The sequence below is a fragment of the Gambusia affinis genome, linkage group LG04 (genome assembly GCF_019740435.1).
Source record: "Gambusia affinis linkage group LG04, SWU_Gaff_1.0, whole genome shotgun sequence".
Taxonomy (NCBI): domain Eukaryota; kingdom Metazoa; phylum Chordata; class Actinopteri; order Cyprinodontiformes; family Poeciliidae; genus Gambusia; species Gambusia affinis.
In genome coordinates this window covers 24,296,344-24,317,833 of record NC_057871.1, presented here as the reverse complement: position 1 = coordinate 24,317,833, position 21,490 = coordinate 24,296,344, and the positions used below count along the sequence as shown (strand labels likewise).

At 37.6% G+C, this 21,490-nt stretch overlaps 1 protein-coding gene across 5 annotated transcripts in view; it reads left to right on the top strand.

The window, feature by feature from the left end:
• The window catches only part of LOC122829795 (zeta-sarcoglycan), a 319,206-nt gene that overhangs the window by 273,258 nt on the left and 24,458 nt on the right, over positions 1–21,490 (top strand). The window lies entirely within an intron of this gene.

The following is a 21,490-nucleotide window of genomic DNA, read 5'->3' as shown; positions in this document are numbered from 1 at the left end:
GAAACTGGGTCTTGTGCTAAATGCTTGTCAAGTTTACCATTTAATGTCATAGATAGATAGATAGATAGATAGATAGATAGATAGATAGATAGATAGATAGATAGATAGATAGATAGATAGATAGATAGATAGATAGATAGATAGATAGATAGATAGATAGATAGATAGATAGATAGATAGATAGATAGATAGATAGATAGATAGATAGATAGATAGATAGATAGATAGATAGATAGATAGATAGATAGATAGATAGATAGATAGATAGATAGATAGATAGATAGATAGATAGATAGATAGATAGATAGATAGATAGATAGATAGATAGATAGATAGATAGATAGTGTTGAGACGCTTATCCAGGGTTGCACGTGTACTCATGCACATACAGCTGTATTTCACACATAGTATGTTTCATTTATGCACAGAGAGCTTTTGGAGGAATGGAACTTGACCTTGCATGTTTCACTTTCAAACAAAAGGCTTTCAGTAGAAGTGAAACTTAAGCTGACACCATGATATCATTGCATTCCTTAGCTGACGTAGTTCATCAGACGACCAGTAAGGCGTGTCTTAGATATAAAGAATGGATCGTCCGTTTTTGATCAGATGCTGTTTAATCCCGGTGTATTCACGTCACAACAAATTAGCCTGTGAGGGTAAGCGTCTCTTTCTTTTTAGCGCTAAAAAAAATAAAATAAGTAAAGTCTGATTATTTGTGTCGGCTGATTTTCTGCACGTGTGATCACATGCTTCCGATTCATCGATAGTATATTTGGTTCAACAGTAGGTAGGTAGGTAGGTAGGTAGGTAGGTAGGTAGGTAGGTAGGTCTGTCATAACAAATTAAGCTAGCCAATTAATTGCCCCAGAAATTATTATGATAATATTGTTGTTTTCAGACCATTGTAAACTAATTAATGGTGCAAGTACACACTCTCTAAGACCAATAAACTAATCTCTAAAGAACATTTTACACTGGAACCGAGAGACATTTTAAGCATCCAAAACACATAAAACCAAAAACAAATCAAATGGATTATGAAGTCTGTGGAAACAAACATGCCCTTTAAAATATATTAATCATTGCACTCAGACAGGGAGAACAGGAGATATTGTGAAAAGAAGTTTAAACTTCCTGCTGTGGCCTGGGTATCAAATGTGTGCAGCATTTTTCAACATTCTGGCTTTTCAATGTGATTAGAGCGGCAGCATTTCTTTAGCTATCAAGCTTTAGTGTGATCCATTTTGCATTTTGTTGATTGAACACCCCAGCTCACAGGTTCAGTGGTTCATCCCGGTCATTCGGTTTGAGTTCAAAGTCCCAAAACTGCATCTGTCATGATCGGCTTTTGAACCAGCGTTTCTCTGACTTGGTCCTCCTCATGTGTGGCGTTCATGCTACCCTCTGAGGAGACCAGGAGCACAGCAGTTAACTGATCGAAGAGTTCCCTCCTCCTCATCGGCCCAGCAAACGGAGCAGGAGCGCCGCTCATTCAAAATCATCCACCACATTTTAAGTGATCATGCGACTAATGAATTTATTGCTTATTGTGACAGGCCTGTCCATCGCTGTTGGTTTATTACTACTCAGTTGTTGCAGCTATGACCCCCAAAAATAACCAGTTTTATGTATGAAGCCGCAACAAACATGGAGTCTTTATGCACCTAGAAAGTGTTTCTCTCTTTGCTTTAAACATAGCAATATAAACTGAAGGTCTATTCTCTAATATCTAAACTATTAAATTGAACTTCTATTATCTGTGACCTTTGTTATTCTCAGTCTAAACAATTAGAAGTTATGTATGGAGTCTAACCTTTCTCTCAGGTCACCGTACAGATATGTGGCTGGCATAACACAGATGTCTTTCATTTACCTTACTGACAGGTTTGTCAGCTGATGTGATTAATCAAAGCAATGACCTGTACATCAATCTTGTGGTATTTTGAAGGTGAATGCAGTTACATATGTGGTAATGGAGCAAGTGTCCGTCAACATTTCAGTTTTCACGTAAAAAGGAAAACGCACAATTGCACACGTAGGCGGCCGCGACCTTGGGAATGTTTAAGCCGCGTTTAGGCAGCAGTGTATGAGCATGAATTCATTTTAACATGGGTTGACTAAATTTAGAAGCAGCGCTTGTGAAATTGCACCACAGTGGTAACAACTTCAATTTCATGCCACGATATGTAGCCTCTCTGCATGGCAGTGGCGAGCAGTGACTCACTTCGGCTTGCTGAATGTTGGACATGGTTCTAGCAGGACGGGAGACCAAACAGAGAACACTGAGCTGGAAAAATATACAGCGTAGGAAAGAAATTGAAACGAATGAAGCGCAGCGAAAGGACCGTACTCACTCCTGACTCGGCAAACTACATTTTACACCCTTCATCTCGATGCACAAACACTGTGTGAAACATTGATGCATGTTAAAAAATACGTTTTATAGTTCATCTTTTGCAAAATGAAAATAATTTAATTCCCAAGGATAACAATGTGGTAGCACTGTTGCCTTGCAGCAAGAAGGCCCTGGGTTCGATTCCTGACCCGGGGTCTTTCTGCATGGAGTTTGCATGTTCTCCCTGTGCATGGTGGGTTCTCTCCGGGTTCTCCGGCTTCCTCCCACAGTCCAAAAACATGACTGTCAGGTTAATTGGTCTCTCTAAATTCTCCCTAGGTGTGAATGGTGGTTTGTCCTGTCTGTTTTCTGTGTTGCCCTGCGACAGACTGGCGACCTGTCCAGGGTGAAACCCGCCTCTCGCCTGGAACGTAGCTGGGGATAGGAACCAGCAACCCTCCTGACCCCTCTAAGGAACGAGAGTATACAAAATTGGATGGATGGACAACAATGCTTGGGGAAAAATATATTCTAGGAAATTTGGAAACTAAGAATAAACTCCAGTTTAGCTCTTATCTTTTTTTAAAAAGCAAAAAAAAAATACATTAAAGTATGTAGATCAGACTTACCAGCAGGTGATTTTTATTTTTTTTATTTTTATGGGTTTGAAGCTGATAAATAAGACAATAACAATAACAGACCCGGAATTAGGTTATTGTATCAGTAGACAAGGGAAAAACAGAGCAGCAAAGACCTAACAAAAGCTACGCTATGGATTGCTATGTCTGGTTTGAAACCATCCAGAAGCCACGTTAAGGCTCATATATTCTGTTTTCATATCGCTTTGAAGCTTTTCAGTAGAGTGTAATTGCTTTAGAAAAAGTGCTGTGCTTTGCATTTCTTTGGCATCTCCCTTTAGCAAATGACTGACTAAATAATACTGAAGTGAGAGGATAATGTCGACCAGCTGCGTCTTTCTGTCAAGAAGAACAAACGCAATGAAAGTAGAGAATTATATGGACGGAAATGTTCTCCCAACCTCAAGTGTTTTGGCTTTGTTGTTCCAAACCTGCAAGATCTTCTAAACTTCTGCTGTTTTCTAATAGAAGCAGAAAGTCGTGAAAACAAACCTGGTTTGTTGTCCAAGCAAGAAGCACTTCACTACAGAAGCAGAGTAAGAACAAAACAAACATAGAATGAATACTGCCTTTGAAGAAAATAATTACGGATGTACAATGGTGCTCAAACTTTACAGAAATCACCTTTCAAAATTGAAGTGCTTCTTATTTTTTAGTGTTTTCTTTCTGCATCTGTCCCTAGAAATATATTGTGATGCCTTGATTTGTAAGTCAGTGGCAATTGATTTGATTTTTTTTTTTTTTTTGCACAATTTTTGGATATGACGTATCACATGCAAAAATTTCACTATTTTTTATTATTATTTTTGAATAAGACGTCAAACTTCATCAACATGAAGCAAACCAATGTCAGGTGTATGGGACGCAATAAGGGAGCAAAACAGAGGTTAAAGTTCAAAGCAGTTAATTGTTCAATTTTGTTTCTTCTAATTTCAGGCAGAATTATAAAAAAACAAAAAACCACCCACTTCATAAACATGAATGGACCCTGCATGTGCCAGCAGGGCTTTTGTCGACCTGAACAAGAATATATGAATATCAGAACACCAATTTGACTAAGAGGGCAGAAAAATAAGCAAAACAGTGAGAGAAGTTCCAATCAGCCAAATTGCTGTGGTGATGCTATAACTCTGGCTTGGTTTAGAGGTCTTCAACACCTCCTGAACAAGACACACAGCAGAGATGAACTATCTTCTTCAATCAATATCGCCTCCTCTTTCATCTTCTTATCCCTCCCTATGTGCCGCCTTCTCTCCATCAATACCTTGAGGTCAGGTCTCCTCAGAGAGACTTAGCCTTCAGCCAGGGCAGCAGAGGAGAAATCATACTCTTTGCCCCTTCCCACTCTCCATCACACTGCTTTGATGGAGCTACCTATGCTTGTATGTCGGAAAGCTAAAGTGAATGCAGAAGCCCTTTCAAGCTAAGTGTCACAAGAAGGGGTTTTATTTGAATTTATTATTTTAGTTAGATCAGGTAGGGCAATTGGCAGTTTAAAATAGGGCTTTTGTAGCAGGAATAAGAGTACAAGTTGTTACATTTACACAAATTAGATGGGGGAGGGGAAGTTTATTTATAGGATAATTTAGTTAAAATGACACATTTTTCAGGCTTGGTTAATGTTGGTGGAATTTTGCCAGTATGTCCAGAAGGAATATCAAGTCAGATTTGTGAGAATCCAAGGTTCAGATTGGCAAATAACAATTATTCTCTTAGTAATTGTTTTTCATAGCTACTTCTTACATTTTAAATATTGTACTTGTTTTGGTAGAGGTCAGGTGTCTAAAGATACTAACAGTTCAAAATTGCCTGCTTGTATTTTTAGTGACAATGCTTGTAGTGAATTGCATATATAAAAATATATGCAGAATTGCATATATAAGAATATATGCAATTCACTGGGTGATTCATGCCATATTGTAGAAGAAAGTCCGGCTCTTCATTAGTTGACTGTCAAATAGTTACAAATCAAAATGTAATTTTTCTGTCTGACATTCCTTTGCTAACGCTCTCCCAGCGCTCCGTGGACATTTGTTTTTCGTGTTTACATTTTGTTGCCAGATTACTTCTACTCTCTCCGTTTGTCATACCATCTCTGGAATTGAGTTTGGATTTACTAGAATTACTTCAAAGGTCAACATGTAGCCGAGCCAAAACCTAAAACAGTAAACTGCGACGGAGACTCTGGATGCAAACCGGTGGGGAGACACTGCTGACCCAGTAATCACAGTCAGTCAAGAAATGTAACAGATGCTGCTCTTGCAACTGTTGTTGCCAAGATCTTTGCAGTTTTGAACTGTGGAAGTACGGGTAATAAATCTCACTCTCTTGCCACTTGCAGCTTTGCAAATAGGGTATTTCACACTGTTGTAGTAAAAGGGGTTATTGTCAATGCCACCGATTTAACTGAACAGTTAAAACAAATTTAAATATTTGGCAGAATACAATTAGTTCACTCAGTTAAAGTATATAAAAAAAAGTCAGTTTGGAAGAAACTCTTGACAGAGTTCCCAACAATAAGGACAGAAAGGATTACAGCTGACTGAATTTATAACTCTGGATGAACAACACTTTACTCTGGTTCAGAGTGCAGATTGTAACGTTAATCTCCAAAAATGTAATTGAGTTGTTTATGCATAAAGTTGAACATAGATTTTCTACCCAGTTTCTTAAAATGGTCTTCGAAATATCTTCAACGTAATCTCCACCAACCTTCAAACGAACAATTCTTTAAAATGATCAACTGTAGGCAACAAAACTAAATTAGATAAAGTATGAAAGGAGGTAATGTTTCTCTAATTACCTAGAACGCAGAAAAAGCAAAGTGTCTAAATATTTGGAAGTCATTAAAACCTAGCTTGAGGCAAGGTATCTTTAAAGTGTGGCTCTAGAAGTGCAGCCTGCAGAGCTTTAAGGGTAATTTTCACTTGTTAGACACGACTTTAAAGTTTCTCTATTAATTTCTCCTGTCTAGCAGTTTTGCTCTTGATTATGTTCTGATATTCTACCATTACATTGGTGTTATTATGTAGCAACTTTGTTTGATTGTGGGTCAAAATCCTTTTATCTTATCTCCTTGCTGACATACTAAAAACCAATCACTATTCACTTTAGATATATTGACAACTTTCAAACAGTAGTTTTGCCCCAATCTAAAGTGTGTGAGCAAAACCCCATTAAACCCATTCAGAAAGCACATAATCTTAGTGTTTGCTGTCTTGTGATTGGATTTCCAATGCACTTCCCTTTTCCCTGGAACACAAAAAGGACAACTAGGACAATTAGCCCAGCCCCGTTTCATCTCTTATTGATTGGACACAAAGGCGAATCATTGAGAACAAGAGGAGAAAGGGAAAGCGTGCCAACTATAACAAGCAACCTTGGTTATGGGAACAATCTATAGCATATTTGAATTCAAGTTTGTACTTTCCTGTGCTGCTTGGAAGCAGCATTTTTAACGACAGCGTACCACTGGAAATAAGTGCTACAAACTTCTGAGAGACAATCAGATGTGACGTTTATTTGGCTGGAGGAAATATACCAATCAAAACTCTTGTTACTCTAAGAAAGTGGACATGGGGAGGTGTTGCATTTGCTGGAACTGGAGCCAGCTTTAAATTTACACTTGCAAACGATCACACGTCCATCCTTTCAAAGCCACATTTGCTGCTTCTTACGCCTTGAAAATGTGCAGACTTTTGTTTTGACTGCAGTTTACTCTAGCCTAATGGAAACAATGAAGAGTGGTTGGCTTTTAGGGGGGGGTATTTTTTCTGCTAAGGGTACAGTGTTCCTTCATCACATCCAGGGTAAGTGGATGTAACACTGTGACCAACACATTGTTCCAGGGCAACAAAGGAGAAGCTAAAGAAAAACCACATGAAGACAGAGAGGGATGTGTCCCATTTTTAAAACCTGAATTGTACAGACAAAACAAACAAAAACAAAACAAAAGTAAGTTTCGCGTTGCAAGCGAGAACACCTCTCAGATGTTCGCTTTATGTTCTGAATATTGCCATAAAAGTTATTTTACCATAAAATAATATTTTTGTTGAAGAGAAAGCGCCACAAATATGCTAATATACCAAACTGTATTTATGCAACAAAAAAAATGCACAGGGTTTAGAAAAAGAAAGCATAAGGTCTGCAGAAAAATGATGGTGAATCATAGAATTAAAATTTTAATTTTACTATTTAAGATTTTTTTTTCAATGCAGAGAGATGCAGCTGATGAGAACAAGAACAGAAAAAGTTGTGAATCATGAAACCAAAGGGGGAAAAAAAAAGGCAGAGATGCAGCTGCGATGACAAATGGGGAAAAAGATTAAAAGGAAAAGCAATTAATGTCATCAACTGAAGTAAGAATGTGACGAGATCTGTAGTTAATCTCACAATTAGTACCAGTTCTTCCTGAATAGCTTTCCATGCTTACAATCTTTTTTTTTTCCTCTAAGCCCTGTGTTGTTATGTGGAAGAGATAAAGCAGGGCAAACCCAACAGGTAAAGAGACAAAATGAGTCTCTTAAAGAGCTAAAATAACAACTAGGAAGTTAGAGGAGATTACAGATTAGAGCTGCTTGTCAAACAATATAAGGCCCATAATCAAGTTCATAAATAATGACCCTCTGTCCTCCTGCCAGTCTAAAAAGTGAATTTCAGGCTCTGCTAGTAACATGGCCTCACTGTTTTACAATGAGGCCATTTTAGGCTACGCTTCTAAATGCAAAATAAAATTTAAAAAATTTTTTGCGAGACTAATTACAAACAAATCCTAAAACGAGTCCAACACTTTACTGAGTCTAAACATTCAAGAAACTCAAATGTTGCTGCTGTTATTTTGAAATGTAAAAGGTTGTTAACTGTTCCCCTTTTTTTTTTTCTTTTTTTTTTTATTAAGCTGATGTATCTCCATGTCATTTTGTTTGACATTTCCTGTACTTCCCTATTTTGTTGAAGGGGCAAAACGAAAAAACAAAAAATTGAGAAACCTTTTGAGCTCATGCCACAACATGTAATTCAAATGCAGTGAAATGCGTAATAGGTGCCCTGTTGTTCCATTACAAAACTCACTATTCCATCACACTGTCAGCATGCAGCATGTTTACTGTTTTAGGAAAGCAGGTAATGGAGCTCTGGTCATACTGAAGGCATCTGGCCCTGAGGCTGAAAATTATGTTTTTCATTTTCTCCGAAGGTAATTTTCAAACAACGTCAGCCATTTAGTTGCTGCAGGTTTTTAAGTCGGGTTCACGAAGGTGAGCTTGGGATCATTATCATTTGGGAAAACCCATTTGTGACCAAGTTTAACTTTCTGGCATAAAGTTGCAACATGTGACGTATTTTTTTTGAAACTGTCATTGTCCATGACAGCATAGTTGAAGACAGATATGTAAAAAAATAAATAAAACTCCTCTGCCTTCTCCCTGTGCTAACTAGAAGCAACCAATCAGAGCCAGCAGGCGGGTCTTAGCGCTGTCCGTCATGACACCTCTTCTCTGCTCTGATGCAGCTTCTCCCCGTCAGCAGATCCTGTTGTGAATGCTAAGGCTAGTTAGCATGGCCTCCCATGCGGATAAATGGTTTTCCAGTAACTGTAAGTTGTTTCTCTGTCATTAGCACATTTAGCAGCGGGTACATGAGGTTGAGTGGCAGCGTTAAGGCCCTCTTTCTGGCTTGATTGGTTGTTTTTGACCGTATCTTCAGATGGCCGTACTAACTCAGAGGAAGTGGAAAAACTTGATCTTTCTACAGATCGTCTGTCTCATATTGTACTGTCACAATATGGTGACGGCTTTCATAAATATGTGAAATTTTATTTATATAAAAGCGGCGTGCTGCACCTTTAAGAGCCACAATATTTCCACATAATGTTTCCTTTTTCTTTTTAAAGTGATCACATTGACATCTTCAACACCAACATCTTCTGTTCTTTTCACAGCAAAAAACATGTTTGTCTCTGTATCAAAAGGCCACAAATAGACAATTATCATAGTTAATCATTATGAAGACCCGTTTTTTCCCCCAACTTTGACATTTATAGTTCATTGTAATATCAATGAGTTGTAATTGATTATGTTTGCAATTCCCACAAAAGCTAAGAATACGGAATCGTTTCATTGTGGATGATGACAGTCTTAACCGAACAAGGTGTAACGCGGCGCCTTGCTGTAGTGTCACCTAATGAGGTGTTTCAAAGACATCTGCACTTTCTGGGTTCACCAGAATAACCCGGGCCACAGTGTTGGTGATGTGGCCCCACACCAGCAGTAATCAATGCGCTATTAGAGTGCCTAATGCTTCCTAGAAATAATTAGTGATCTACAACAGTGTTGCAGACGTGGCTTTTTGTTCGCCTTGCAGCAGCTCTGCATGCTCTGGTTAAGGCTTTGTTTTCCTTTGCTGATTGTTGTTTATTTTTATTTATCACCTGCTGTTTATCATCACTAACCATTGTACACATCTTGAGCAGGGAATTCGGCTAAGCAAACGCAAGTAAATATTCCACAGGCTTGCCATATTGCCACCCATCTGTTGCTATTGTGGAAATAAGCGTGAGTTATGAGTGAATGTGTGCTGAGTGTTAGAAAAGAAAAAGCAGCTGTTAATATCAGATTGTGACTGGACCAAATGCTTTGAGGTTGCTAGGCAGAAAGGGGAGATTACAAAACACATACACTCCCTTACAAAGAGTGTGACACAATATCGCATACATATAAACATGTATGGACTGAGTTGCATCTCACCAAAGCAAAGAAGCAGTACCAGGGTTTCCCACAGTCTTTTATAAGCCTGGCGGGCCACCAGGCTTTACTTGTGCCCCCAACAAACTTGGCATTGTTTATTTTATTTTTTAATGTTTTGGTTGTTGTTTTTTTTTAATTATTGCCTTTTTTTTTTAAAGATTTTAGTGTTGGTGTTCAGGTGTTACTCTTCAAGTCTTCCAATAATGCCAGAATGATCAGGTGATAGTTTCAAATTTTCTGTCAACTTTAAACATTTTTGGCAGCCAGCTGGTTGACTGTCCCAGCGCCTCGACCACCGGGCTTACAAAGTTTTCTGGGGGAAACCCTTCAGCACTGTTTTGTTTACGCTCTTTTTCTATTCAATGAATAAAAGAATATGACTCATTGCCTACATACAAAGTAATCTGGGGCTTTCATAGTTATGGATATGTCATCAATTTGTAAAATGTTTCACCGGTAACATTGTGATGTGCAACGGCCTCCAGTAATAAAGTAATCACGGTTCTCCTTAGGGAAACTTTAGATGTTGAATTAGTTTCATGGATAATAATGTGGGCCGTTTAGCAAACTGTCTAAATCAAGACATTTATGAACAGACACTTTTCTTTTGCTTTGACTTAAATTTTCCAATAATCCAAATGTTGGTTTCACCATTTTAGGACATTATTTCTACTGAAATAAAAGACAATTCTGAATAGACCTTAATAATATAATTACGTGATGCTGGGATAGTAGAAATATAAAAGAATTAAATAAAAGAGAAATGGGAAGGAGATCGAATTAATGAACTTCTACTTCTAACATGGGAGCGCGTTATAATGTCTTAGGATTCTGGATTTTCAGATGTAATGAAGCTGCTCATGCAGGAAGAGTGCAGAATTTACACTGACTTTTATGAACACCATGAAAAACAGCTACATATGAAGTCAATAAAGAATGTGGGAGGCTGTGGGATTTTTTTTTTTTTTTCCTCCGCTATGTGTCTGTTTTTATGTTCCCTACTCAGAGCGAGCACAGCGAGAATCCACCCAGGAGGTGGGGCACGATCAGGAGGGATGAGAGAAACACTGATAGGATGGCTGTAGGAGGGCAGGCAATGAGGCAGAGAAATGAAGGAAACAAAGTCTGCTGGCTCTGCAGAAGAATGTCTATCATACCTTTTCAATGGACTCTTTTGTTGTTTATAATGGCCTCAGTCTGCTAGCATTTTTTTCCTTATTTATATTATTTCTGTCCACTAGAGGGAGACTATGAGACAGTGTCTGTTTACACTGTTTTTATCTTCTTTTTCTTAAAAAAAAAATACATTTACATAAATGTGCATTTTTTCAGGAAGCAGATTTTTTTTTTTTCTCAAATTTGAAAACAGAGTTTCAAATAGAGACAGACTATGTCTCTATGTCTGTTAGAGACAAAGTCTGTCTCTAACAAACCTGTCTGCAACACACAAACCTGCAAATTAAAGTTTGGGCTAATTTGACTTTTTTCATAATGTAGGAAAAGGGTTTGGAGGGAAAAATAGAAAAAAATGTTTTTAAAGAATTTTTACTAAGTATAAAATGACAGTAAAATGATCTACATGATTAATCATTGTGTATCGATTAGGTCAGTATTTTTGATCATCTTTGAAGATAAGAAATCAGAGAGTTGCTCAAATGTATTGTACATCCTGTGTTTATTTCTGAGATTTTTTATTACATTCTTTTCCATCTGTGAGTGACTTCCTTCCTTCTCCTGTTTATTCAAATAACATACTGATAATACGCATTTGTTTTTGAACAGAAATCTCTCAGAATATGGCATCACACAATGGCATCATTGTCTGTGCCAGAATTGTGAAAATGAAACATGAAACTAAGGTAGAAAATGGATCTTTGTTAAAGTCTGAGATTCAATTCAAAGTCATTACATTGTCCAGGACAACATGTTTTGTTCTTTTCATTATGACCCAAATGAGTGGCTTACATGGACCCAGTACCATTCACAATTGGGTAGTTGTTGTAATTAAATTCATCAAAAAAGTTTGTTTTGTGCTCTACTTATAGTCTTCCAAATGTTCTGTTATTTATTTTTATTTTTTTTTGTCTATTTGAATGTTTAGAATATATTTTTCTAAGTCAATTTTCTCTCAAAAAAAAACAACAACAATTTAATGAACAATGGGTGAAGTGGCTAAAGTTGTGGAGTAGTCTTTTGCTGCTGATTAAATTATCAGCCCTGCACTCCATTTGGAGCACGAAGGCATGAAATTGCTTCACTTATTTCCCTCTGTGTGCGCTCCGCCATTATGCATCTCCTCAACTACATTTCATAGCGAGAAGAACCACGAGAGTCTTGGAACAAACATTCTGAAGCATAGTCTTAGAATTTGTCCCGTCAAAAGTTGTTTCAAAACAAATTGATGCAGCGAATTTTAAATCAAATGGGCAACGTGGTTTCGTAAACACAAACTCCTGAGATCGAGCTGATGGAGTCGTGGTTGGTGGAACGATCTGGGGGATTTCCAAAGGATCATTACATTTTCTCATCTTATATATATATATATATAATTTTTTATTTATTTATTTTTCTTTCATATACACATCAGAACATAATGCCTTCATGACGTACAACCTTACAATAGACACACTTTCAATTAGGAGGTCAATATTATAAGTTTTTGTTAATCTTGTGTTTTTGAACATATTTTAACAGAATTTGTTTGGTAATAACAGTAAAGCCAAAAAATCGGACAACAGTGGAAAAAATAAAAGTCTGATCGCTGGATCCCTTCATATTTTTTACTGATGTTTTTTTGCACCTGACTAACATGATGAAGATTTCTGAGGTCTTGTTTTAAATGCACCACTACATGGATTCCCAAGCAGATAACGTCTAGGTAATGTTATCCAGGTGTAATATATACTGACATTTTGTTCATTGTTTTCAAAGCAGTTCTTATCTCAGAAACATTTCAGCAATTATGGCAAACATTTAGCTTTTAAACTGTACGATTCATATTTACACAGGAGCTGATGATTATTTTTACATGGGAATCGGTGGTAAGAAGTACTGAGGATGAAAAATGTTGACCTTTTATAGTTGCTGTGGTTGCATAAAGAATAGTACAGATGTGTCAAAGTGTAACTTTTGTAAGATTTTATTTTTAAGCTTTTTTTAATTTTTTTGGAAACTTCACCCGTTTTGCCTGATGCCGTCACTTTCTGTGTGAAAGAATCAGACTTTTTCTTTATTCTTCATCAGAAGTCAATTTAAAAAAAAAGAAGCGTAAAAGCTCTTTAGGAGCAACATATAACTGAAATGACTAATATATTAGTCAACATTTTGTATGAATTGTAATTAATTTCATTGATATGTAGGCTGAATCTGTCATATATTTGAATGATTTCTATTGTATGATGTGTGTTGTTAATCCTGAAGCCCAGGAAGAAAAGCTGGACATAAGGCAAATGGGAATCTCAGACAAAAAACCACAGTTGTCTACTTTAATACTTCACGTGTGTATGGAAAAAAAAAAAAAAAAAGTTAATGATGTTGCAGAACAACTATGACGACTCCTAATGTTTTGACTGGAAACAGACCTGCCTGAATATTAGTCTTTGTCTATTTTCTGCACTGTGACTCAGAGATGTTACTGACAAGTGAATCGCCATGTTGTTAGCAGCCAGCTTTGCTTCTGTTCATCTTTTCATGGTGTGACCTGCTACCTCAACTGCTCAAGATGCATTTATTATGAAGTGTTTTTTTGCTTTTCTTTTTCTTTTTGTGGTGTAAGAGACAACATAGTGCTAACTGGGCTGCTGCAAAGTTGTAGAAGTTGAAGTTTGTATTGAACTCCGTTTTGAAACAACTTTCAGCAGGAATATAGAGATATTCTTGTTTAATTGCATGCCTAATCAAAAATCGTAGCATCAGTGTGCACTCTCTGAAATTCTGCTAACAGAAAACACTCCCTCAAAATTCACCTATGGGCGCTATCAAAGTTATTAAAGTGATGTAATCCTCAACAGCAGTCCCTGCAGAGACTCTTGGCTACAAGATGATGAAGGAAACAAATCCCACATAGTAGTTTCCCCACTGAAAGAAAAAGATTGTAAGTTGATATTAATGCAATTCTGACAACAGTTAGTCTTCAATCAGAGCAGCTGCAAGATTCAGTGAAGAAGAACTTCACAGAAATACAGTAAACTAGCCGTAATTAAGGCACTGGAGACAGCCGAGATAAACCTGGAGCTCTGGAAATCCACCTGAGGAGCAAGGGAGGGAATAGAGGCCACAGATATAAAGACATTAAAGCTTTCCTCGGTATATGGAGGGCTTCACTGAGGGTTCAGAACTGGGAGTGTCAGAATGCCAAAACAAAGAAGAAACATCTTAAATATTATTCTCATGAAATGAAAGTCACTTGCAGTGAGCTAAAGTTTGTAATCGTTAAAAGTAAACACAGTCGTCATCTTCTTTTTGACTTTTTAGAAAATTGGCCCACAGTTTTTACTCAAATCAGTAATTCATGCATTTTTTCCCAGCTCTGTTTTAATAGGTTGCTTGTCAACTTTATTTATTTTTTCACATGAAAATTTGTTTTTATCTCATCAGGTTATGACAAAGAAGTGGAATTATGTAACGTTGGTAAATAATACCACTAGCAGGAGTTTACACAATAGTTATTTTGAAATGTTAGATTTGTGGAAAGCATGTTCTTTTCTACCCACCCAATACCTGATTAGGGCTCATTTCGCATAAGTTACTGCATCGATGCTCTGTGGCATGGAGGTGGTCATCCTGTGGCACTGTGTAGGTGTAGCAGATTGCTTTGACAGCAGCAATCCGTTACACGCCTTGCAGGGTCTGGTGTCTCTCTTCTTCCTCTTGACAAAACTCCATAGATTCTCTTTGTGGTTTTTGTCGGGCCAGTTTGCTGGCCAATCAGGCACAGTGACGCCATGCTCACTGAACCAGATATTACCTTTGGCAGTCTGGGCAGGTGCCAAAAAAGTGTTCTAAAGTCTCCTGGTAGGTGACTGCATTGATTCTGGACTTCAAAAAACAGAGTGGACCCACTAGGTTTGACATGGCACCCCAAATCATCACTGACTGTGGAAACATCACTTTGGACTTTAAGCAAACGTGGATTCTTTGCCTCTCCACTCTTCCTCTAAACTTTGGGAACTTAATTTCCAGATGAAATGCAGAATCCTTTCATGTCACATGACGACTTTGGACCAGCAGTCTGCTTTTGAAGCCCCCCCAAAGTCTTGACTGGATTTTGCTTGGTGAGAAAATGTTGAACTGTATATTTCCATCCATCCATCCATTTTCTAATCCCCCTTTGTCCCTAATGGGGTCGGGAGGGTTGCTGGTGCCAATCCCCAGCTAATGTTCCGAGCGAGAGGCGGGGTTCACCCTGGACAGGTCGCCAGTCTGTCGCAGAACTGTATATTTATCTCTATTATTTACCAAATAGGTTGAACTACCACAAGAAGTACACGAATATGGAAAAGTTAAAAACACTGAAACCACAGTGGTTGTTTAGAGTTGATAACCAGAAAAGGAAAACATCAAAACAACAACATGTGAGAAATGGAGTACAAGCAGGTGAATGGGTGAACTGAAGTGGAGCCATTTTGGTCAAAGTCTTTCACAAACATTGAGTTGAGGACTGGTGCCTAGCAACACTCTGGTTTGCTTGTTTTTAGCAACAAACTTAACTTCACCCATGAACCAAGCTGAGATCAGGTTAGCAGGTGTTTGTGCTGATATGATTTGTTTAGTTTGTGCCATACACAGATCTGAACATTTCCATAGAGGCATTGCTCTGGACGCCTGTTTAGATGTGCCTTTGTAAACCCATCGTTTTGCTGCCATGTTCTGGAAGCAAGCCCTTCGGATTCTGTGCTTTGGCTAATTTTCTTTCTCCTTTTTTTGAATAGAATCATTGCGTTATGATGTATTCTTGATTTTAAGACCATGTAGGGAGTTTTAGTTCAGTTTTCAGAATTCATAGTGGATTGTGCTGATCTTTTATTTATAAACACAAACTTTTTTTTCTTGCTTCACTTCCTCACTTGCTTTCCACAAAGAGATATGCACATTGACTTCCTCTTACCCCACCTCAATAGCTTAGGAAGCTTTATAACTTCTTTTAAATAGATGAAGGGTTTCCTTTCTAAGCTTTTCTTACCACACCTCAGGATTCATGCATCGATTTAAATACACATCACACTCACTTGCCCACATGCAAACTCGCTAAGTAACCTGGAAAGGTGTTTTTTTTGTTGTTGTTGTTTTTTGTTTTTTATTTAGAAATGCCACCTTTTTGCAATCTGACTCAATTTAAGCCTCTAAAAGTCAAAAATGACACTTTTCCTGTCTTCAAAGCTCACTCTGCGTATAAGTCAGCGGCACTTTTTAATATTTAAAAACTTATTTCAAGTTTTTCCATGGAGGACGGCAACAGGGGCACTGAAGCAGATGATGGATCATTTAGCGTGAAAAGGTTAAAGGTTTGCATCCGAAATGGCAGGTTGGCGATAAGGTGGCTTGGCCTTCAACGGTTCTAAAGAAGAAAAGGGCAGGATGAATGTCAACCGAGTCATGTGGGGAAAAATAAGTCATGCTGAAATCCCTGAAACTGGAAATGTTTCCTTCAAACTTTCAGCTCAACTTTTTGGAAAGCGGCCAATGCCTCGCCGTCCCTGTAAATACCCAAATTATGACTACCTGAAAAAAGTTAAAGTATCTTTTAACTTTTAAAAAGATACTCGTTTATACATAGGACTTTATGTACTTTTCAAAGGTCTGTGTTAAATAAGTCTTTGCAGCCCAGATTAAATAACAGTTGTTACAGTCTTGCATGAACACACTCAATTTAAATAATCTTTAAAAAACGTACATAAATTTAGATTTTGAGTAGTGTATTGAACAAAAACATACTAAAAACAAGAACAGTGGCATTCATTGACATTGAACTCTTTAGATTGTGTTTCCTTTTTTTCCTTTTCACAAAGTGTAAACCTACTTCTCTCCTGTCTGTCTCACTCTCCTATCTGTTCTTACCAGAAATGCATTAAGATAAAAACCATTTTGTGTTGATATATTCCTGTCCTGCTTATCTTGTCAGGGTGGACAAATATGGACGGCGCATGAAATGGCCTTGTCTCAACTGAAGGTCAAAATGGATCTATGAGCAAGAGGAGAGAACTGGGGATTATTGTCATGGTGGTGAAGGGGATGCGAATGGGGAGAGAGGGAGGGAGGTGTAAGACCTTTTTCTTTTCTTATAATAATGAATTGAAAAGATAAGAGCTTTGCTGCAGACTCCTGCTATCTGTACTGCGAAAGAAAAAACACAACCTTGTGAGGGCCTCACCAGAAACTTTGATGCCTGTGTGTGTGTGTGCGCGTGTGTGTGTGTGTGTAAAAGAGAGGGCATGTTCCTTTGTGTGTGTTGGTGATTTACTTTCACTACGTGCTTTAGACTTCAAATCAAAGAAAAAGAAGGTGGAACACTTAGAAATGTAGTGATCGTATATATTTATATGGTCTGAATTAACCCTTTATGCGCCATAGCTCTTTCCTCTTTATATGTGTTTTGTGTTAAAGTACAACATGCATATAGCCTGAACGTCGATAAGTATCGTTTATGCGGTGAAAAGGCTGATTGGGCTGCTGTGACAAGATTTCATGTTTTAGTTGGTTGATTGATTTCCAAATGAACTGTTGTGGAACAAAGTCCTGCATGTCGTAGTAACGTCATTCAAGTGTGGGCAGATTTTCAACAGTTTCAAATTTAATATTATACGGTTGCTAATTTACACACAGTTTGAAAAGTTCGCTCATTTATCTTCGTTGCTACGTGAAGAGTGCAGTTTGGAGCTTCATCTGTGAGACACTGTTTCCAAAGTAGTTAATGGAAAAGGCCTAGTTAACATTTTGGTAAGAAATGTGGAGCTGATTACAACAAATATAGGTGGCTATATATTTTGCCTGACTAGATTTCCATGATATCATCCAGAATCCAAATGTTTCCAAAGCGCTTTCAGATTTCAGACCATTTCCCCTAAATATTATTGTACATCCACCAGGTAGCTTACCTGGACATACGTGTGGTTATAGTGATCTATCTTCTACAACCACACATATGCAGCTGACTCATGAAAAAAAAAAAAAAGAAAAGAAAAAAAAATTCAATTCAGTTGTTGCCTTGTTAAATTTGATCCCGGAATACATTCGACTTTTGCACTTCTGTGTCCAATGCCATGCAGCTGAATCAGTATCATGAAGATTAAGACAATAAATTGCATTTCACTCTCAAATCCGCTGAACTTAATATGCTGCAACCAATTTATGTCCATAGACATGAGACTAAGTGGAGCCTCATCCTTCTTCACAGAGCACTTTTCTGAACGACACTACAACCTCGCCAGACTTCAATAAACCTCGTCCATATAGAAATAGCATTTTCGTATGCCACATTACAATGTTAATTCCAGTTTTCTGTGTGAATTATTGTGTTCATATCGCTGAAATCTCAAGACCCTGCAAGGATGGACACTGTTGAGATAACATTAGCATTTTAGCTTCTGCTAAATCTAATGCTAGCTAGCACTAACGGTCTAGCTAATGCTAGCTGAACCAAGAAATTGTTCATAAAGTCAAAAGGGAATATTTAACAGTGTGAAGACAAAATGCTTGAAAGTCATGTAGGGTTCTTGTTGTCCTTAAATTGAGGTCATTTTAATCTTCTATGTACAGGATATTTATTTTGCTCCTTGTATCCTTCTGTTAGTCATTTTTTCCAGTAGAAAGCAAGTGGCCAAAAGAAATACTCAGCCACTCTGTGGATAAAGTGAAAAAATACTAAAAATGTCTTTAATTTAAATGGCAAAATCAGAAAAAAACACCTAATTGTTACAGATACACTCGGTCTACATCAAGGTAGTTGATGATTAAGCAAATTAATTTCACCAATCGGATAAGTCGGCCATCTTTTTTTATGTTTTTTGACAATAAAATTCAACCCAGCATGAACTGCTTCATATTTGATTCAAGAAAGGTTAAATGTTCTTGGGTGTCTTGGGTTCTTCTGGGGCCATCAAAGTTAATTCCTAACTTTGGTATTAAGAAACGTTGTGGGTGAAATGTTAGAAGTTGGTGGGCGAAAGCTTTGAGGGTGGCTGAAACAGCGATGGGAGTGACGGATATAAAAGGCTAAAGTGTGTTTGCATGCTTGTTCACGAGCACATACGCTGTTTTCCCAACACTCTGTGATTCTCTGTTGTCAAACTGACGTTTTCCTAATTAATGCTGCTAACAACAACATTAATTCACCCTCCACCTCTTTCTCGTGATTTGTCTCGCATTCAAAACCAGCACTGCATTGTGTTGGTTTTCTACTTTTCTTCCTTTTTGTTTTATTTCTTAACCTCTGACAACATGTCCAGTTTTCTTTTTACAGATCAATAAGTCAGAGCCAGTGTGAAGTGTCTTCTTCGAAACACTTATTATACCACTTGGATGCTCAGCACTGCACAGTGGCAAACCGTCCATCACATTATGTCTGCCTCACTGCTCCTCCGCTCCACAGTCTGAGTCTGACATTAGCATGGACTCGTAATAAGTGGAAGTTGCTGGTGTTGCATAGAGAGATTAGGAATAATTAAATAAATAGTCTTTAATAAAAAAAATAATAATATATGCAGCTAAAGCAAAATAGCACGTCATACCTAATTATGTTATTTAGCCAAGAGTGATAAGTATTTTTATTAGCAAAATAAGATGCATTAGAAATATAAAAAACTGAACAGATTGGACCGGGAACCTATTTTCTATTTAGGAAGACGAGCAAAAGCAGAGATGAAATGGCTTAGTTCCCTTTAAAGAGCTCTGCTTCAAGCAGTTTTCTAAATTAAGTGCCACTGTTAGCGGCTTGCTCCACTTCAGTGTGTTGTCATACAATCAGGAAAACGTCTAATGTCCGCCGAGGTTGCATTTAAAGATAATAGAGTTAACTAAGACGTCTGCGCTAAAACTTTTCAAGAAAAAACATAAATTTCCTCCCCCAATAAGGCGTCGGTTTTTTTAAATGTAAAAGCGTGACGGTGTGATGTCTGATAACAGATGGAGCAATTATGAGATACAGCTATAATATTACTGTTGAATGTATTTTTTTAATTATTTTTATTCTTTCCCCCAGTTAATCAGGCTGAAATCCTCAGCTGAGCAATTACATTTAAAGCACCGGTTAGGAGCATGTAGTGAAGGGCATTAGAAGAAGTTGTCTGCTCATTTTGAGCCAAGTTGCCTTTGGTTCAAGCTACCAGAGCTTGTTTATGTAAGGTCTTTTTTTTTTGGCAACATCCCAAATGCATGGCATAAGTTCAGCTGATAAATCCACTGGATTAAATGATTTGTCCCCTCTCAATAGGGACTGAGAAACCAACTTGCTAAAGTGCCCTTCATCATGCTGTGCCTGGAAAAGCGCATTGTATTATTTGATCATTGTTGTGAGTGTTTGGTTTAATTTGTTATAACTCCCACTTCATAAACCATAATTCTTTCAGCTTTGCTAAAAGGGCTCTTTATTTAATTCCATTTCCTATCATGCCCTTGAGTGAAGCACAAGCGCTTATCTAACTCCACCAAGCTGTTTAATCAACTCATTTTGGTTTTCCCACTTTGAATCGCAGACTGAGCGACTGACCCCTTTTCGCTTCAAGGGCAATGATATCAGCCGTGGCCAAAGCGCTTTACAGCTGTAAATTGTAACAATTCTTTTCATTTATGGATGCAAATTTTCAAAAGACAAATGATTTGGTTGCTAGAAAGAGAATAAAAAGACTCCAGCCAAAAAGAGATGTGTCCCTCCGTCCAAAAATAATTAAAAGGCAAGGCAAGACTTCGACGTCTCCAGTGGATAATTTGATTTACAGACGGTAGTCTGGTCAGGTACTAAACATAAAAGATACATTTCAGGCTAAAATGATTAATACCTTTGCGGGATTTGGGTTCAAAGCAAACTTCTGCTTTGATCAAAATGTTGGTCAAATTAATGTTGTGGATTGGTCCCCACTTTTAAGTTTGATGCCCTCGCTTTAGTTGGAGCTAAAGGTCAGGATGGTGGCAAGGAGGCGTTTCAGCCTCAAAGACTTGCAGCTCATCAAAGATAAACTGTTAAAAAAAAAAACTGTTGGAAACAGGCAAAAAACTGCTTAGTTATAATAAGGAGGATTTGATTGCTGTCATGCCAATAGATGTTTTTACACTGTTGATTGAGTGAGTTATAAATACATTTTGATGCAATTTGTTTGTCTTATTGACATTTAAAGAAAAACTACATTTTGTTTTCAGAACTTTTTTTTTTTTTTTTTTGCATTTTTCTAAATGATCTTTTGTGAAATATTAACTGTACCTGTTTTGTTTCGCATGTTGTGAGACTAGTGTGTGTGTGTGTATCCATTAAGGGCATGGACATTTTCCCTGATCCTGCCTCAGTTTACCACAAACTCATTTTGGGCAGCGACCAATTATTTGTCTGAATGGTGCAAGAAAACATGTTTTTTGTTGTAAGAAAACAAAATCATGAGAGGAGAATGGTGGTGGAAATTACAAGTGGAATATGGGGAGTTTTATTTTCCAGCAGGACGTCTGTCATCTGCCCACACTACCACAGCTACTGAAAGCTGGTTCAACGACTGCAGTGTTCCTGTTCGTGATTGGCCAGCAAACTGCTCTGACCTGAACCCCAAAGAAAATCTATTGGCTGTTGTCAA